At 44.1% G+C, this 21,289-nt stretch overlaps 1 protein-coding gene across 5 annotated transcripts in view; it reads right to left on the bottom strand.

The window, feature by feature from the left end:
• PACSIN2 (protein kinase C and casein kinase substrate in neurons 2) overlaps nt 1-21,289 on the bottom strand; it is a 122,933-nt gene that overhangs the window by 73,543 nt on the left and 28,101 nt on the right. Inside the window, exon 1 of one of the 5 annotated variants that reach the window (XM_057486309.1) lies at nt 4,237-4,281. The exons of 3 other annotated variants lie outside the window; for them this stretch is intronic. The gene's annotated coding sequence lies outside the window, so the exon portion shown is untranslated. Of the gene's footprint in view, nt 1-1,647; nt 1,667-4,236; nt 4,282-21,289 lie in introns of those variants that run through there. One more of the 5 variants, XM_057486308.1, reaches the window with a different exon arrangement.

Genomic DNA, 21,289 nt, shown 5'->3' with positions numbered 1-21,289 from the left:
GTGCCAGGGCGACTGCAGTTCACACAAGCCTCACACCATGACTTTAAATCTTTATGACAACTTCTACCATCCCAAATTCAAACTCCTCAACTGTAGCAGTCTCCTGGACATGCCTAAGAGTAAGGGTAACACCTTGGAGTTCAACATTAAATACCAAAGATTTCTCCTCCAAAAGTGGCTCTGATGGTTCTCTGCATGGCCATGGAGACTTGCAGCATAGTTTTCCTCCTGCCCAGTAAAAGTCAGATCTGATTAAGTGAACCTGATCTCAGCACCCTCAGAGGTGGTAAATCAACAAATGTTTCTGCCTTCCAAGGCAACAGATACTTGGTCACCAGCCCATTGAGCCCTGTGCTTTTCTTCCTATGTGTCAGCTCCTACCGGAAGAGAACCATAAAGAGATTGCTTCCTTGTCCCCAGACTGCCCTGTGCTTCATGTACTTTGCTAAACTAGCACCAGCGATACGTTAGGAACTTGAGAATTAAAGATAGAATTTCAAATTGGGAAGTTCCAACAGTTTGGCCTGTTAACTACATTAACATCATCTCATCACATAAACGTTTTCTAGCAAAATCATTCTCCCCTGATCTCTCTCAAGAACTCCATTGCAGAGTAAGTCCTGATAGGAAACAAGACAGTATGAAATCGATAGCAAAAATGAAATTTAAATCCCGTATTATCGCGATGGCATACATTTCAAATTCAGAATACTTGCTGTCAGATTCCTTAAGTTACCCAAAAATAGAATAATATGGTTTGTGAGTTCATGTAAAGATTCATGGCTTATGATTCACATATGAGTCTAATGAGAAAAAAATTTAGGCCAGATTCCTAGGGCCAGAGCAGATGTTACACAGACACCTAGTCTGTCACTTGGTATCAAGGCAGAGCTGCCCAGCCAGGTGAAACCTGACCATACTGCCTTTAAAAGCAACATGTACCGAAAAGGGATCACGGCAGCTCCGTCATTCAGTCCTTCATTCACGCATTCATTCATTCAAACTAATGGCCCTGTTTCTACTGTTGCCATCCCCACACTCACAATCCTCTTTACATACTCCTCACACTCCGGAGCTGGGACTACGTGTGATACTGAGACCGATTCCTTCAACTAGTGGAAGTTCTCAGGCGCCACGAGAAGCCGTCCTGGCGGGCAGCTGAGCACCGAGAAGGAAGTGAGGAAAGCCCGGGTGACCCAACAGCACAAACGCTCAGGCTCTGGGCCAGAGGCAGCCCCAGAGGCTGCCCTGGAACCCCTCCTCAGCCTGCAGAAAGCCAGCACCACATCCCCTTCACGTCCGTACGTGTCACAGGCACACCAGAACGTACACTGACGCGGGCAGATGCTGGGGGCAGGGAGGAGTAGCAAACACTACTCAGTGACCGGGACACTCATATAGTCATTGTATGTTTCTATATGCACGTGTTTATATATATAATTATATACATATAAAGGTGACCAATTATCTATTAAGAAAAGGAAGCCAGTTAAAACATGCTGTATTTACTTTGTACTGAAAAAGTAACGGTGAGGATAAATGCTAGTGGGGGAACAAAGGAAACTAAACTATGGGAGAAGGGAGTCAAGCCAATCCCTAAAGCGGGCTCCTGGCCCTTTCTTTAGGCCCGATACAGAGCTGACTCACCAGCAAAGAGCAGCAGCAGCTTCCAGGACAATGAGCAGAGTGTCCACCAGAACACCAGGAGGGAAGACACGGTGCTGACCCACTGCCGAAAAACATGCCCACGTATCCTGCTTCCCTCTGGTTTTATGAACTAAACAAGCATAAAGTTACTGGCCATAATTTCAAGCACAGTGAAAATATTTATGAAAATGCCTGTTTACTTGAAGTGTATGTGTTTCAGAAATTCTTCAAGGCATCTCCTCTAAATATTTTAGAAAATACAAGTTAAGTGTCATTCTATGAACCTTTCCACGACGTCCTGAGGTAAGTGGACAGTGGGGGCCACATCAAGGTCTATGACAGTCACCCACTGTCCTCAGCACGTCTCTGTTTGCATCTAATTCTCATACTTGAATTTCAGAAGGATTCAAATTCAATTATTAGGAGAGACTATTTTAAACTGATTCTGGTAAGTTGTGGATAAATTCCATTTTTATAAATTAAACCATTTATTTACATTACTATGTATTGTTTTAAAGCCTTTCATATTCCCAAACCTGGTCCAAGACCACGCTGCCAGTACCCTCACAGGGGCCAAATGCCCCCACAGGGTCAGGGCTTCCTTTCACACCCTGGAGAACCCTCTCCCAAGGAAGAACCAAGTGCCGCTGTCTCTTTTATTACTTGTGACTTTATTAAGTTTGGGTTTTTCATCTAGCAGCTAATCATATAAGGAGGTATAAGTATGACAAATAATTGAGTAGTTTAGGGGAGAAGCAATAAAAACTTTATACAATCGAGCACTCTTGGTTTTAAAGAAACATCTCAGAGGGAGAAACATCAATGCTCTTTGTAAGGTAATTCAGTGATCCCTACATGGTACTCATATAGGAATATTACTGAATATCTGAATTATTGAATACTCAAATACTGAGCATTTGAAAATGAAACAAATGAATATGGACTCATCAGAAGCCAAAAGCCATTCTCAGCCAAGCCCTGGGAATGCGAGATACACGTGGAGAAAGCAGGTGAAGGAAAGGCTGGTGGCCCAGCAGTCGGGAGACCTGGGTTCTAGACTCACTCAGCTCCCAGCCAGCTGTGTGACCTTGGACAAGTCAACAAGGCATTTTGCCTCTTGATCTTAATTTCATTTGTTAAAAAAAATTGAAGGGGCCTGGCCATATCGACTCCAAGAGCCATTACAACTCTAAGTATCATGTTTCCACCTTTTTAACTATGCCACCAAACGAATAGAATTAAGTGGCTGGGCAAAACAGAGGACTAACAATGTATAAAAAAGAAAGGGGGGGGAAACGGGAGGCTTATTTTTAACTACTGGCATAAACCTCAGATCAGCAAGACATGCTTCGGTTTGAAGTTATGATGCCTCTTTATTATTCCATAATTGCAGCATTCAAAGTGTGTCTAGGATTCAGTAAGGTATCTTATTACAAAGAAGGAAAGATTTTGAGGAGATACTCAGAATTCCAAGGGCAAGGGCAAAACTGATGGGCCTGCTTAAGGTCTGAGAAAAACACTATACATTGGGGGATTTCTAGAAAACAAGAAATACACAACCCTAAAAATGTTGGAAATACACAAATCACAGTAGGTAATGGCCTGACAAGAAACTAGGCTTCTCTTAGTAGCACAGACCGTCCCTGCACTGCTCCTCCCAGAGAACAGAGAGGGACACTGCCTTTCTAATGCTCGTGGCAATAGGTAACCCGGTAACATTCCCTCAGATGGGTCACTCAAGGAGTAGGACAAAAAATCCCTTCTTCCTAGAGCTACAGTACTGCATGAATAAAGGGGAGAGAAAGGGTGCCGTAATTTTTCAGTTCCAGAATATGACTTCCAAGATAAGAAGCAAATACGTATGGAAAGGCTGCTCACTTTACATTTTGCTATCTAATAAAAATAAAAACCAAGTGTCTAGTGACAGCAGTCAGATGCGGAGGAGGAAGCCGGAGGGGATTTGGGGCAAGCCGCATGCCAATTCTGGGAGTCTGGAGCAGACAGATGGTCATGAAACAGCAATTACAGTTAACTGGAAAAGCTAATTTGTTCACTTTGTCTCAGGAGCCCCATGTATGTGTTTGCAGATTAGATTTGGCCGTTAAGAAAGGAAATGGCAGCATGTAGTAAACATAATGCCCGACAGCAGGGGACAAAAAAACAACCCACTATGAGCAGTTAACTCAAGTAACTCATTTAAGTTATCCATAAGAAAAAAATGCAGCTCTAAGTATGCATGCTAGTCTAAAACAAACCAAAGTTTCTAACTTATTCTATCTATTTTGAAATGAAGCATGCATGTATGTTCTAAAACCAGAGAAAAATTATAAAGCACAATCCTTCATTTGTTTAGGCCAAATCTATTCACCAAGGAAATCAAACATTAACTCTGACATTTTCTCAAAGCATTTTGGATAAAATGCTCCCCTCTGTTCACTTAATATAGAACTGGGTGAACATCTCCATCAAGAAGCTCTAAAACTAGGTGCATTTAAAAGGTGAGATTTCTGTTAAATCGATCATTGGGGGGGTAATCAATAAAAAAGCTACTTTCAAAAAGGTCTCCCTTAAAGGAAATAGCACACTCACCTTTTTCCGTCACACACCAGCTTCAACCGCCTAGCTTTGTGGCTCAGCTTCCATACCTGCTGGTGCGTCTGACCTCCAGCTCCCAGCCAAATTCTCCCAGCACGTTTCATCATTTCCTGTTGGCTGCTGGCTCCCTGCGTCTGAGACAAGGCCATCCCCCTGCATTGCTGCCCTCGCCCTACAGGCACCAGGTTCCCAGGCCTTCACTCCGGGCCTGCTGGGACGAGCACAGAAGAGCTTTCTTTTCAGAAAGTGGCCAAACAGAAACCTCAGTATTCCACGGAAAATCAAAAAGACAAAGTCTGAGGACAAAATCCTATGACGCCCCGCAAACTCAACTCATGTCTAAATTAATTTACACTGTATGTGACAGTCTTAGAATCCCTTCTGACATTTGGGGTTCTTCTGCTTAGAAGGAAAAAAGACATGCTCTGCATCTAAGGAGCCAGGTGCCTCAGGAGTCCATGTGACAGGGACTGGCTTGCAGGGGATAATCTTACAGTGTCCCTACTTGTAAAACTCAAGTTCTCTCCATGAATCCCCACACCAAGGCCAAGTAGCCTGACAGTCGCAGAGACAGGGAAGCCTGATGCAGGCTCCCTGGAGATAGACGAGGGACCCTCCTAAGACCAAGAGCCCTCCAACAGGCACACAGGGTTCCCTTGGAAGTAAAAACCAAACACGAACTGCCCAAAGTTTGACAAGGAACTGATAGTGAAGGAAAAAAGAGAATAATGTAACTATAGGAGAGGAGGGAGAGAGCCCACCTCTTCATTTAAAAAGTACATACCCATAAGAATACATACAGAACGATTCCCTTCAATACAGTAAACAGTAAAGAGCAGGCACAACGCATCTATGTTGCTTGAAGCCAGGTGGGAAGGGACCGGCAGGAAGGGGTTGCCAGGAGGGCTTGTGAGGGGTGCTCTGTTTTTCTTGAGCTGTTATGGTTAGGTACACTGCGTTTGTGAAATTTCATCAGTATACATACTTATCATATGTGCATGTTTATGCATGTACATTACACCTCAATAAAGTGTTTTTAAAACTTTTGCAACTACATAAAAAAATGCAAACACTGCAGGGAAGAGCAGATACTGAAACTAGTCTGCACAGATAGACAAGAAACAGATATTTCAAGAGCTCCATTTCCCCAAAGTACTTTCCCAGAAGATACATATACACCCCCTAATCCCTACGGCAAGCTGGGAGCTACATTTAAGTGGTGGTGCCCAGCACAGGTCTGGGCCATTCCCTCCTTGTAACATGGGCCTGAGGGGAAGTCTATGGCTAAGGGAAAATATATAATTGACATGAGAATATATTGAAAAGGGAAATTATGCCTAGTGGATATATAGTGTTTACTAGTGTTCTCACTACCCATATTTACTCAAAAATGTCAAGTTAAAAACAGCCATCTAGTCTGACCTTACAACATAAAACAGGTTAAAAAGCTCTTTCTAAAATCTTGTGTTCAGAGATTCTTTAATGGAAAAACACCAATAAAGCAAAGACCATATCCACACAAGACTCAATTATCCGACATATGATAATTTGCCTTATTTGGAAAATTTTGGTACCACTTTCCCCTCTCCTCACACACAACCAGAGAAGCCAACCCCACAGAGATCTGGTGTATCCCACAGCCAGCTTAGTTAGCTCGGTCACCCCGTTAGAGGGGCGCGCGCCGGGGAACCAGGCCGGCCACTCTCGGCCAGTAGCTTCCTCTGCTCTGCAGAAAGGCCAGTGCCTTCGACCCAGGGTTTCTGTGGGATAAAGGGGTCAGGAGCTAATGGGTCTAATGGCCCTAAAGGTCATTTCATCCAGTGATGGGCACTAAGGCTGGGAAGCCTGAGCTATGGGCCAAATGATGTATCTAGAGGCTATTTCTGTGTTACTTGGTTACAATACACAGGCAGGCTTCCTAAAACTAATAGACTGGCAATCACCTTTCAAAGCACTTTAACTAAATTAAGCAGCACAAAAATATGGTCATAAAAGCCCTTTTTTGGGGGTATTTTCTTCCACTAAAAAAGAATCAACACCTGAGTTTTGGCAAAGCAAGCTGTCTTGCCTCTCCCTCAGCTGGCAGGACAGAAAACTCTTCTTTGCCCCAGAGCCCTACGTTATGGGAGGAGGCAGAGACAGTGAGGCAGACTGATTTCTTTATACAGATTTAGTCATTGTTTAAGACCCACATTCTCTGCTTTTCTTAATCCAACAAACAGGCTTCTCAATAAACATTATGTAGCGCTTAACTTTACTTATGGTGAACTGTCACCCCCTCCATTTTCCAGATGAGGTAACTGAGGTACAGTTGCCCTGGGTCCCAAGAGCTGGCGCGCGGCGGGGCCAGGATCTGAGCCCGGCAGGCAGCCTCCGACCACGGCTGTGGGCGCGCCACCACACTGCCTCTCCACCTCAGCCTCCCTGAAGGGTCAGAACTGGGTCTTGAATACAGCTGCTGTGTGCGTTTTGCATTTGAGTTAAATTAAGAATGCAGATACTATGGGACTATGTAGTAAAGAGACCAGCTCTCCTGTGCAGCTGGGCACCCTCTCCCTCCCCACCGCCTCAGCCACACCTCAACACTGGGTTCCTGGCAGAGGACAAGCTGACTCAGGTACGTCTCCCAGCCTGGGCAGGGGCACAGCCCAAGGCAGTGCTGGGACAGAAACACTGCTCCAGGGAACCCACCTGCTAACCTCTCCATGGGATGCCTAAACTGGTATTTCCAGTTCCAATCTGGTTTCTATCACAAGACTTTAAGCCATTGGACATTCATTCAACAAACATCAGTGCCAGGCACAGTGCTTAGGGCCGCGGGGCCCCATGGAGTGCTCACAATGTCAGGGCAGGGCAGAAGTGTAAATAAAAAAAACGCATGAGCTGACAGATGCCAGAACCGACACGCCCCAGGGGCTGAGGAAACAACAGAGCAATGACCCAGGGCAGAAACTGGATCAGGGACGGCAGTCAAGGAGGAAGGGACACAGCGGTTTCCCCAAGAGCTTACCACTGACCTACTCACATCCTGCAGACTAAGGCAGAAAAAGTTCACAGAGTCCAGCAAAGTGAGCTACAGACAACCAGGACCACCGCCCCCGCAGCCAGGGGGCGACTGGGGAACAGCCATAAGCCGCATACCTCACAGCCACTGGGAGGGCACATGCCCAGGCTGCTCCTGACCTGCACTTCGCGACGAGACTGTCAGACACTCGGTGAAAAGGACTGCCTATCTGAGCTCTTTAAAAGACTCCTTAAGACAGACACTACCAGAACCATTTTATAGAAGGGAAACCACCAGAGAAGCGAAGCCACTTGCCCATGTCACCCAGCTAATGACTGCAGAACGGGAGACCTGCTCAGGTCCACCTGACACTGTCGAAGCCCATACTCTTGCTACCAGTCAGGCTCCCACGGAACTAGGCCTGTGAGGAAAAAGCAGGATATTCATCAAAAAGGGATGTCATATGGGGAAAGAATAAAATTTCTCTGATGTGATCTTTTTTCCCCCATTCCTCTGCTGGTCCATCCTTGCTCTAATACCACATTTTTTAAAAAATGGCTTTATTGAGATATGATTCACATACCAAACAACTCAGTCATTTAAAGTGTGTAACTCAATGGTTCTTAGTACATTCACAGAGTTGTGTAACCATCACCCCGATTTTAGGACATTTTCATCACTCAAAAAGAGACCCCTGCTCTTAGGCTGCACCTTCTCTCTGCCACCCCTTCCCCCGCCCTAAGCAATTACTGCCTCTTACAGGAAGATCTTAAAGAGGTTCTGGGCATGGAGTAATTAGGTTGTTAACAAAACAGTGAGGACTGCAGTTCTGTGCTTCAGTCCTCCCTCCAGGGCCAAGGCTAAGGCGCCAGGGCAGGGCCAAGGGAAGAGGGGCAGCTCAGAAGCAGGCGCCAGGGAGCAGGGGAGCAGGGCGAGCGACGGGCAGCCCTGCTAGAGGGGCTCCACGGCTCATGTGCCTGAATTTTGCAAGCCCTAAATGCAGAACCAGGTGGGTCTAGCATCAGCAGAGACAGCAGAAGTCCTGCAGAAGCCCCAGAAGAAGACCCTCTGGTCACAAGGCCTTATGTATTAGGAATGCCTACCTCCAGGAAGGCAAACACCAAGATCTTATGACTGCCACGAGCTGGGTGCTTCCAAGAAGCCAAACTATTCAAGGAGTCGTGGGACTCAGGGTCTTGATGAAAAGACACCTCCTCACACTTGTTTGTCAATTTGCTCTTCCTCTCAGCCTTCCTAAGAGCTGGGAAAGCTGGTGGGAGGGGGCTGCAAACAGACCATGCATATACTCCCATGGAGCCCGGCTTCCCTGTCTCACTTCCCAAATAGGACATCAAAACCGCTGTGTGCAGTCCGATCCACAGCGGGAAGCTACTAGGCACGTAAAGCATCGAGCTACTGGGAGACGCAAATGGGGGAATCCCAGAAACGCCACGGGGAGCAAGAGAAGCCAGGTGCAAAAGTTACACCGCATGTCGCTATGCATATGAAATTCTAAGACAGGCAAAACTCATCTATAGTGACAGATCAGTATTGCCTGGGACCAGGGGGGGAGTGGGGGACTGACCGAACAGGGCACAAGGGACTTTTCAAGTGATGAAAATGTCTTGATTGGGACAGTGGCAGAAAGTGACTACAGGTGTATCCACCTGGCAAAGCCCCTAAACAGACGCACACAGCGGCATGTAAAATATGCTCAATAGAGAGAAAAAGGAGGGGGCAGGAGGGGCGGGAGAGAAGGGAAGGAGAAGAGAGCCGAGGAGAGGGGAAGCATGGGGAGGAAGAAAAGCACTTCCCTGCAGAACTCGCATAACAGAACTTCCCCCACCTCAGCGCCCCAGGCGGGGAGCACGGCCTTCCCAGGGGACGGAGGACTGCGCGGAAGGCGCCTCTGATTCACAGACCCACTCAAGTAAGTTCTGTGCAACGTTAGCACTAAGTATATCTTATTGGGTCCCAGTTCTTTGAATAAATGGTCCTTCACGTCCCACGACCAATTCCGATGGACCCACAACGGTCCACTTTCTGACCAGGTTAGCTCCGCTCTATCAGCACTGCAGTAAAATGTGTGATAACACCTGTCAGTCACTCAGGAATGGCAGCTTTCAGTGGCAGGTTTCAACGGCTATTTGATAGTCAGTAAACAAGCAAAATCTAATGTGAAAATTATAGGTGTTAGCTTTTCTTCTTTCAATGATAAGTAAATCTTAAATTCTAGAATTTAAATAGATTATGTAAAAACATTCTGATGGATCAATCTTTTTTTTGGTAGGGGGAGGGGGTCTGGGGAGAGGGTAGTGGCTACGTCCACACCCTACTTGTTAGCTTTTCATATTTTTCATGAACCAAGACATAAATAGAGCCATCTTGCCTTTATTTTTCCCACATATATGCATAAAAAGGACTAAACCAAGCCAAATTTCTAACATTCTCTATCACAGAAGAAGGTGCCAGGACAAGCTGAGCCAAATAACAATTCTATATTTGGCAAAGTTAAAAAAAAAAACTTAAAACCCTTTATGTAAGCTTCTTTGCTTCTCTGGCACTTGCCCCAAGCTTTAAAAAAAAAAGAAAAAAAAGAAGCCAGGCTAATTAAAGCGGAGTCCAATTGAGAAAAACTTCAAAGTACCAATGTGATAGAAAAAACATGTTAATTTATTTTCTTATGCGTTTTATACAATGCCATCATGAAAAGCAACACCTGGATTTCAAATACAGTATTTCAGTGACTAAGATGTCATATGCCCTGCCCAGTCCTGGTGAGAGTTCAAGCCTTCTTTGGGCAACACACTGAACGTGGAAAATGAACCCACAAGAAAGTTCCAAACATAAAAAGGAGTGCTGAGCAAGGTTTGTGATGAATTTTTGGTATGTTCAGGAGTAAAGTTCAAGATATGCTATGTTAACTTTTATTGGAGGGTTATTAGTGTGACTTTCCCCTTTGTTTATATGAACCCTCTACCCTCCCTATGTTTGACTTTGGAACTGCAAGTAAAATAATACAACTTCAGAAGAATAAACGCAAAGCCTCAAACCACCTATCTTTAACTTCGTAAAGAATCATTACACTGATGATAATTTTGGTCACATGGCAGTAAAAATACTGGCAAATAGAAGATAAGATGAGGCACTATTTTATGACATTTTACACATTTGCCAGGATCTCCATGTACAACAACTCTGTCCTTTATGATACCCCTGCAAGCTGGGAGTACTGTCCCCATTTTCAGGTGAGAGACGACAGCAGTGAAGGTGGTGTGGCGTGGTCCCAGTGATGGCAGTGAGCGGAGCTGCTGCACGTGGCTCCCTCTGGGCCCACAGACACAACACAGGCCGTGGGAGAGTTCTAGGTGACAGCTGAGCCTCTTATCAGAACTAAACATCTGTTTTATTCTCGTTGCTTTCGGGATGGCAAAGGAAGATTTCAGCAACTTTTTTTTTTTTTTTTGGTAGTCCCAACTAACCAACTCAAATCCTTTGTGAAACCAGGAAGATTATAAATAAGGATGTAATACATATAAATACATATAAATCGTGACCCCAAGCATTCCAGAATGCTACCATTACCTTTAGCTTTCTCCTTCTCCATTTTGGACTAGTGCTAGGGATAAAGAAGATGGGGAAGATGGAAAAAGATTAAGAACCCTTCTGTGCTAAGAAAAAGGAAGCATCTGAATCCTTGAGATTTTCAATACTGTACTTCAATTTGGTATGTAATAAGTATATATTAAGTATTTAATTCATAAATGAATCTAAAGCCTGTAGGAACTCTTGAGCACTATATAAATTCAATCTTGTAAAGGACGTGGTCTGTCACCCAGAAGGGACTACTGGTTACCAAGGGGAGGGGTTGGAAAGGGTGGGTGGGGAGGGAGAAGGGGATTAAGGGGCACAATAACTTGCAATCACAATAGAGGTGGGTCATGAGAAGGCAATACAGCACAGAGAAGACAAATAATGGCTCTACAGCATCTAACTACTGTGATGGACAGCGACGGCAGTGGAGGGGGTGAGGACTTGATAATATGGGGGAGTGCTGACACCACATTGCTGTGTATGTGAAACCATAAGATTGCATATCAATGATACTTTAATAAAAAAAAAAGACATGGTCTGTAACCTCTACAAGCTTCCATTCTTGGTCTAAAATATGATAAATAGAATACCAACTACAAACTTAAAAGTTTGTCTCATTTTTACAAATTTTATATTTTCTTCTATTTTTACCTCTTAAAATTGAAGTCTACTACTGTACTTAAACAATCTTTGAACATAATGTTCCCAGTTGTACTTGGACATGTGAGGACACGGCCAGTGACCCTGAGGCTGGTCCCCTGGGGCCCCTCCAAGGACATCTGCACGGGAAAGGCAGAGCTGAGTGGGGCCAGACGACAAAGAGGGGCAGCAGGGAGCGGACACAGGCCTTTGGCAAGGCTCTGAGTGTCGAGTTCCTCTACCTGTGGTGCAAAGACAGCCACAGTGGCCACATCAGGGCTTGACTGAACAAGATGATGTACACGCAGTGTGTTTTTAAACAGCAGCCATTGCAATCATCTCCCGATGGCCAGACTGGCAGCTCACGATGATGCAGATCACAACAACCAAGTCACAGAGGGGACGCAGGGGCCTCTCTGAGTGTAGGGTGGAGACGCAGTCTGCACATACATAGGTGGCAGCAGCCTAAGGCCAACCCCCACAAAGTTCAGAGAGTCGGCCATCAATCAATGTCGGAAAACCAGCGAATCAAGGCCAAAACAATCCAAGTGGAACTGAATCCACGATGACCACCAGGAACGAAGTATGGATACAGCCAGGGCTGGTTCAGAAGGTCTCGTGAAGGGAAATAAAGTGAGGGGACTTTGGCAAGAGGCTGACTGAGCAGAGCACCAGGAGAGCCAAGTCCAGACCTTCTCTTGCAACGTGCTGCGAGCAAGCCAGCCTGAGGCAGAGAGAAGCAGCAGGCTGCCCAGCCTGGCAGCAGCCCCATACATTTGTGACGGCTGACCCGACTTAGGACGCAGTACAGACGAGGGACACGTGCCTCCCGTGTGAGCAGCTACACTAAAGACAGGTCACAAGACCGATCACATAGTACGATCCCATTGGTTTTTGAAATGTATGTTTGTGTGTGTGTATGAATATAACGATTTAGAAAAGTATACATCAAAGTGTTGATAGTGATTTTCTCTTGAATTTATGTATTTGTATTTAACAATGTTCATGAGTAACTGAATTTGCAGTGAAGAAATAAACTGAGTTCCATGAGATTTTAAACTTGGGTGATGATGCCACAGCAAAGTATGAAAGGGCCATTGAGGCCCCACTGCTGCTCAGAGGGAGGTTGGGACCCCAACATGCACAAGTCCTTTGTAAACAAACAGGTACAGGGAGGTCACAGGCACACCCGTGCCTACCGGGTTTCATAAAATCTCCCATTCTGGATAATCCCCGGAACGAGCTGCTATCAAGCAAAACCTACCTTTCGGACACTTCATCCTCCGAGGGAGGCATGTCACCCTGCAGCTGGCATCGCCCACTGTGCAGTATTTCATGTGTGAAAGAGAAGGGACATGATTCCTGAGCACTCTATACATAATTTAGTCCATAAAGCCTGAGATTTTACAAACGACTTCTGTAAAGAAACCAAGTCCCAGGAAAAGTCAAGACTGCCAGCTGATCCGAAAGCAGCAGGTGCTAGCCCACCTCACACAGCAATCTCATTCATTCACTGTGTGGGGGTTCTTGAGAACCTCAACATCACTTGAATTGACTCCATGCAGAAACAGGTCTAAGGGAGACACTCTGGCCTTAATTTGCTAGACAAACAGAACCAAACGAAGGGCCCATCCCCAGAGCCGTCCCCACACAGGTGAGAGGAGACTTCTCGGACACTCACAACTTGACCCTTCCTAGTGATGACTCCAGGAAAGAGGAGTCAGTGGCCAGATAGCCCCTTCTCTAAGAGGGGACAGAGATCTCGGTGCCCCTGGCAGCCCACATGACCCACAGAGCCAGGTGAGCATCAAACACGTACAATTAACATGCACACACAAAGCTGTACACAGGCCTGCAACAAGTTGCGCTAGACCTACATACTTGGATTAGGGCTGCAGAAAATTTTATCAACAGTCAACAGCGAGTACTGACTTCCTGAGCCAAGAGCTTCTTAAAATGAGACGCCACCAAGTGTACTTAGGCTTCGTGACAGCGTTCACTTTTACAACTCAGAGCTTGGGAGCCTGTGCTTGCAGGTTAACAGGGAAACACGAAGACAGCAGGCGCTTACCCAGACCCTGGGTCCCTTTGTGCTCGCACCTGCCGGTGCACCCTTCACAGTCCACATACGATTCCCAACCGATTAGAAGGTGTCTCAAGGTTCAGGAGGGGGTAACTAGGATCTTCAAATGGTACCAGTATTTCTCCACTACATTCACTGAAAGACCAGATTCACAGTTTGTAATGTCAAAATGCTGCATATACAAGAAACAGGCCGTGTCCAAATTAATGAGAGTCAGATGTTCTTTCCAACAAAAACAGAAAGGTTTTCTTTCTGTTCCATAAATATATATCAACTAATTTGTAACCTCATCTTAATTGGAATTATTTTCTGATGACAAACCAATGATTTTTCTTCCTCAAAAATGTTAAGAAATATTATATTACTACACAGTTACAGCAGCACTGCTTAACACTGGTTTCGATGCAAGTTTTTCTTCCTATGGAGCCTTGGGGAAGAACCAAAAATGGTCAAGATGAGGAATGGCCTCACAGCTTTGGCAAGGACCAACAGCATTACCCCTACATTATCAAAACAATCTGGGATTCCAATCTGTAGACTGGAAATGTTTTTCTCTTTATCTTTTTACTGAGAATGTTAAGCATATAAGAAGTAGAGAGACTAGAATGACCCCTGACTTTGACAATTACCACCACATGGCCAATTGTGTTTCACCTAGACTGTGAAGACTGCAGATACTCACAGAAACAAGAGACCCAAATATGTCTTCACATGAACTGGCAGGTCCACAGCATGAGTGCTCACACTGGGAAGAGGCACACAGCAAGCAGAGCAGGGGCCCTGGCCTGAGGGGACTGCAATCTCTAGGGAACAAGAGCCACTTAAAACATGTATAAAACCACAGATGAAAAACACTAAGTCTGCAAGGTGAACCTCACCAGGGTACGTCGTGCTGACGTCACTGTGCTCCCTGACACAACATGACAAGGACACTTCGCCTCTACGGTTTCTCCCCCAGAACTCCCAAGGCCAGTCTAATAACGTGAAAAACCTCAAGAAAACTGAAACCAAGGGACATTCCACAAAATACCCAACTAGCACTCTTCATAGCTGTCAAGGTCATGAAAAATTAGACAAACCATCACAGATCAAGGAGATGTGACAACTAAACGCAACATGATATCCTGGACTGGGTCCTGGAACAGAATCTCAGTGGAAAAACCGGTGAAATCCGATGAAATCTGAGTCAAGTCTACAGTTCAGTTAGTAACACTGTACCGATGTAAATTTCTTAATTTCGACAAATGTACTGTGGTTACCTAAGATGTTAACATAGGGAAAAGCAGGTGGAAGGTATAAGGGAATTCTCTGTATTAGCTTTGCAAGTCAAATATTTTTCCCAAATAAAAAGTTTATCACAGAAATAATAACACAGAATGTTTAACTGGCCAATGCATATTCATCATATCCTTCACAAGAAGAATCAGTGACAATGTGGTCTTTTTAAAATTCAGCCCAGGAAAATGAATCCTAAAGAAATAAAACAATTTGTTAACAAATCTCAGAGAAAGCCAGCACCCTGAAATGAAGGCAGGGCCCTCTATAAGCTAAAGGCCCACAAGGTGATGGAGAGCAGAGCACTGCAGGACACAGACCCTTTGACCTTGGTAATGGTTCTTCCCAGTGGGACGGGCTACTCCTCCCTCCGAGCTGCCATGCAGGCAGGCTGTCAAACTCCATCCAGCCGGGCGTCACTGCCCTTGTTCCCCTGCATCTAAGACCAGGCTTAGCACCAGGGGCATGGCATCTGCTGAAAGAAGAGAGGAGAAAAACCATGAGAGAAACGGCAGCCTCGCCCCAGACACACATGCTCAGGTGCGGACACCAAGTCTCGGAAATGGAAGGGCAGCCCCACTCGCAGCCTGGTACAAACCCCGGCTCCCAGCCGTGGGATCACAAGTCGATTTTCCTGGGAGCCCTGGTTTCCTCACCTGTAAAAATGCAACCAGCACCTCCTCCCTCTCCAGCTGCTGAGGGGATTTAAGTGAATAAAGCACCTGGTCTGGTCCCTGGCAACCCATCCCACTGAAGTCTCCTTCCCTTGAAATTCCTCTATGAACTCGGCTTCTAGGTGCCCCCGTCTGGCCCTCCAAAAACTAGGTACAACGAACAAAAAGCGAGCTCCGCAGAGGGGCTGGCACCTTCACCTCCTCCCCACAGCTCTTCCCCGGGAGCGCCAGGTGACAGGGCCCACTCCCACCACACCTACGCATTGGGTATCATTTATATTTATGTTCTATCTGCTTGTACATGTTAAGGAAGGGCAGCTGTTCCCCTCACCACTGACCTCCATGGGGAAGGCCCTCCCCCAGCGCCCCTGCCCGTCACCCCGCAGGAGGACAGGGCAGCTCTCTTCCTGGCGGGCAGAAGCAGCCACCGACTACGGGCTCTCGTCTGGGCCGAGATCGTCAGCAATGGAAAGAGGGCTCATTTCCTTCTCTACCCTCCCCGGACCCGAGCAAGGCAATCATCTGGAGCAAACATATCTGTTGTGCAGACCCAGCTGACCTCCGAGGAGGCTGTGCCAGGCCCAGAAGGTGGGTCGGGGAGGGCTAGCAAGTCCACTGGGCTAGCGCCACGTATGAGCTGTGTTCCTCCACACCCGCCATACCTGTTATAATGGGGCTGTTAGGTCACATTCTGACACATCATTTTCTCATAGGTCCAAACCTGAGTGAGTTTAACTTAACTATTTCAAACCCAATGCCAACACTCAATTATTAACATTTATTAAGCTCCTGAAATTACAAATACTTAACAAGAGATGGCATAATGGAAAGTGAAAAAACATGGACAAATGAGATGTCTGCATCTCAAAGAGCCAATACACCAGTTAGTGTACAGACTGAAGAACCAATATAAATGAGCAAGAAGAATAGACAACCCCAAGGGGAAAATGGGCAGAGACCTCATCAGGCATGTCACCAGGTGACCTGTGAATCACTAACACCTCTGAAAAGATGTTCACCCTTGTCAGTAACCAAGGCCAAAAGGAGAGAACATTTGACATCCACCAGATGAGGACAGTAAAGGCAGTAAAGAAGTGTGACAATAGCCAGTGTGGGAGAGGATAACAGAGTGTGGTCTGTGCATGTGATGGTTAATTTTATGTCTCAATTTGACTGGACCACAAAGTGCCCAAATATTTGATCAAACATTATTCTGGTGTTTCTGCAAGGGTTTTGGTATTTTTGGTATTTTTTTTCTAATTGTTTTTGTTTTTGCTTTTAATTTGTAGGGGTTTTTTTTTGTCTGCCAGGGTGTTTTCAAGTAACATGAACATTTTAATTGGTAAAGTAGACTGCCCTCCATAATGCGGATGGGCCACCATCTAATCAGTTGAAGATCTGAATAGAATTAAAAAGCCAACCTGCCCCCAAAAAGTGGGAATTCTCCTGAGCTGGCCTTCAGACTGCACCAGAATTGCCCTACCGGCTCTCCAGGCAGGCTGAGCTCGCCTTAATTTCTTAAAATAAATCTCTTTTTAGGAGGATGTGAATGTACTTACTGCCACTGAACTCTCCACTTACAAACGGTTAAAATTAAATAAATAGGTAAATCTTTTTTTTTTTACTTTTTATTAAGGTATGATTGATATACACTCTTATGAAGGTTTCACATGAAAAAACAATGTGGTTACTACATTTACCCATATTATCAAGTCCCCACCCACACCCCAATGCAGTCACTGTCCATCAGTGCAGCAAGATGCCACAGATTCACTATGTGCCTTCTCTGTGATACACTGTTCTCCCCGAGATCCCCCCATACCATGTGTACTAAACATAATACCCCTCAATCCCCTTCTCTCTCCCTCACCACCCACCCTCCCAGACCCCTCCCCTTTGGTAACCATTAGTTCATTCTTGGAGTCTCTGAGTCGGTTGCCATTTTGTTCCTCCAGTTTTGCTGCACTGTTTTACTCCACAAATGAGGGAAATCATTTGGCATTTGTCTTTCTCTGCCTGGCTTATTTCACTAAGCATAATATCCTTCAGTTCCATCCTTGTTGTTGCAAATGGTAGGATTTGTTTCTTTCTTATGGCTGAATAGTATTCCATTATGTGTATGTACCACATCTTCTCCATCCATTCATCTACTGATGGACACTTAGGTTCTTCCATATCTTGGCTATTGTAAAAAGTGCTGCAATAAACATAGGGGTGCATATGTCTTTTTGAATCTGAGAAGTTGTATTCTTTGGGTAAATTCCAAGGAGTGGCATTCCGGGGTCAAATGGTATTTCTATTTTTAGTTTTTTGAGGAACCTCCATACTGCTTTCCACAATGGTTGAACTAGCTTACATTCCCACCAGCAATGTAAGAGGGTTCCCCTTTCTCTGCATCCTCGCCAGCATTTGTTGTTCTTAGTCTTTTTGATGCTGACCATCCTTACTGGTGTGAAGTGATATCTCACTGTGGTTTTAATTTGCATTTCCCTGATGATTAGTGATGTGGAGCATCTTTTCATGTGTCTGTTGGCCATCTGAATTTCTTCCTTGGAGAACTGTATCTTCATATCTTTTGCCCATTTGCTGTTTGGGTTATTTGCTTTTTGAGTGTTGAGGCATGTAGGCTATATATTTTGGATGTTAACCCCTTGTCAGATATGTCATTTACAAATATATTCTCCCATACTGTAGGATGCCTTTTTGTTCTGTTGATGGTGTCCTTTGTCGTACAGAAACTTTTTAGTTTGATGTAGTCCCATGAGTTCATTTTTGCTTTTGTTTCCCTTTCTCGAGGGGATGCATTCAGGAAGAAGTTGCTCATGCTTATATTCAGGAGATGTTTGCCTATGTTGTCTCCTAAGAGTTTTATGGTTTCATGACTTACATTCAAGTCTTTAATCCATTTCAAGTTTACATTTGTGTATGGGGTTAAACAATAATCCAGTTTCATTCTCTTGCATGTAGCTGTCCAGTTTTGCCAACACCAGCTGTTAAAGAGGCTGTCCTTTCCCCATTGTATGTCCTTGGCTCCTTTATCATATATTAATTGACCTTATATGGTTGGGTTTATATCAGGGCTCTCTAGTCTGTTCCACTGGTCTATGGATCTGTTCTTGTGCCAGAACCAAATTGTCTTGATTACTGTGGCTATGTAGTAGAGCTTGAAGTTGGGGAGCTTAATTCACCCTGTTTTATTCTTCCTTCTCAGGATTGTTTTGGCTATTTGTGGTTCCATATGAATTTTAGGACAATTTTCTCTAGTTCGTTGAAGAATGCTCTTGGTATTTTGATAGGAATTGCATTGAATCTATAGATTGCTTTAGGCAGGATGGCCATTATGACAATATTAATTCTTCCTATCCATGAGCACAGGATGTGTTTCCATTTATTGGTATCTTCTTTAATTTCTCTCATGAGTGTCTTGTAGTTTTCAGAGTATAGGTCTTTCACTTCCTTTCACTTGTTTTCCTGATTTCTCTCTCTGCTAGTTCATTGTTAGTGTATAGGAATACCACAGATTTCTGTGTATTAATTTTGTATACTGCAACTTTGCTGAATTCAGATATTAGATCTAGTACTTTTGGAGTAGATTCTTTAGGGTTTTGTATGTACCATATCATGTCATCTACAAACAGGGACATGTTTGTAGTCATGCCAATCTGGATGCCTTTTATTTCTTTGTGTTGTCTGATAGCCGTGGCTAGGACCTCCAGTACTATGTTGAATAGAAGTGGGGAGAGTGGGCATCCTTGTCTTGTTCCCAATCTTAAAGGACAAGCTTTCAGCTTCTTGCTGTTAAGTATGATGTTGGCTGTGGGTTTGTCATATATGGCCTTTATTATGTTGAGGAACTTGCCCTCTCTACCCATTTTGCTGAGAGTTTTTATCATGAATGGATGTTGAATTTTGTCAAATGCTTTCTCAGCATCTATGGAGATGATCATGTGGTTTTTGTCCTTTTTGTTGATGTGGTGGATGATGTTGATGGATTTTCGAATGTTGTACCATCCTTGCATCCCGGAATAAATCCTACTTGATCATGATGGACTATCTTTTTGATGTATTTTTGAATTTGGTTTGCTAATGTTGAGTATTTTTGCATCTATGTTCATCAGGGATATTGGTCTGTAATTTCCTTTTTTTGTGGTGTCTTTGCCTGGTTTTGGTATTAGAGAGATGCTGGCCTCATAGAATGAGTTTGGAAGTATTCCCTCTTCTTCTACTCTCTGGAAAACTTAAAGGAGGATGGGTATTAGGTCTCCACTAAATGTTTGATAAAATTCAGCAGTGAAGCCATATGGTCCAGGCGTTTTGTTCTTAGGTAGTTTTTTGATTAACAGTTCAATTTCGTTGCTGGTAATTGGTCTGTTCAGATTTTCTGTTTCTTCCTTGGTCAGCCTTGGAAGGTTGTATTTTTCTAGAAAGTTGTCCATTTCTTCTAGGTTATCCAGTTTGTTAGCATATAATTTTTCACAGTATTCTCTAATAATTCTTTGTATTTCTGTGGTGTTCATAGTGATTTTTCCTTTCTCATTTCTGATTCTGTTTATGTGTGTAGACTCTCTTTTTTTCTTGATGAGTCTGGCTAGGGGTTTATCTCTTTTGTTTATTTTCTCGAAGAACCAGCTCTTGCTTTCACTGATTCTTTCTATTGTTTTATTTTTCTTGATTTTATTTATTTCTGCTCTAATCTTTATTATGTCCCTCCTTCTACTGACTTTGGGTCTCATTTGTTCTTCTTTTCCTAGTTTCATTAATTGTGAGTTTAGACTGCTTATATGGGATTGTTCTTCTTTCCTGAGGTGGGCCTGTATTGCAATATACTTCCCTCTTAGCACAGCCTTCGCTGAATCCCACAGATTTTTTGTGGTGTTGAATTATTGTTGTCATTTGTCTACATATATTGCTTGATCTCTGTTTTTTACTTGGTCATTGATCCATTGGTTATTTAGGAGCATGTTGTGAAGCCTCCATGTGTTTGTGGGATTTTTCATTTTCTTTGAATAATTTATTTCTAGTTTCATACCTTTGTGGTCTGAGAAACTTGTTGGTACAATTTCAATCTTTTTGAATTTACTGAGGTTCTTTTTGTGGCCTAGTATATGATCTATTCTTGAAAGTGTTCCATGTGCACTTGAGAAGAATGTGTATTCTGCTGCTTTTGCATGTAGAGTTGTGTAGATGTCTGTTGGGTCCATCTGTTCTAATGTGTTGTTCAGTGCCTCTGTCTCCTTAATTATTTTCTGTCTGGTTGATCTGTCCTTTGGAGTGAGTGGAGTGTTGAAGTCTCCTAGAATGAATGCATTGCATTCTATTTTCCCTTTTAATTCAGTTAGCAATTGTTTCACATATGTAGGTGCTCCTGTGTTGGGTGCATAGATATTTATAATGGTTATATCTTCTTGTTGGATTGACCCCTTTATCATTATGTAATGTCCTTCTTTGTCTCTTGTGACTTTCTTTGTTTTGAAGTCTATTTTGTCTGATACAAGTACTGCAACTCCTGCTTTTTCTATTAGTTGCATGAAATATCTTTTCCATCCCTTCACGTTTAGTCTGTGTATGTCTTTGGGTTTAAAGTGAGTCTCTTGTAGGCAGTATATAGATGGGTCTTGTTTTTTAATCCATTCAGTGACTCTATGTCTTTTGATTGGTGCATTCAGTCCATTTACATTTAGGGTGATTATTGATAGGTATGTACTTACTGCCATTGCAGACTTTAGATTCGTGGTTACCAAAGGTTCAACGTTACCTTCCTTACTATCTAAGAGTCTA

The sequence above is a fragment of the Manis pentadactyla genome, chromosome 10, assembly GCF_030020395.1.
Source record: "Manis pentadactyla isolate mManPen7 chromosome 10, mManPen7.hap1, whole genome shotgun sequence".
NCBI lineage: Eukaryota > Metazoa > Chordata > Mammalia > Pholidota > Manidae > Manis > Manis pentadactyla.
This window is presented reverse-complemented; position numbering and strand designations above follow the sequence as displayed.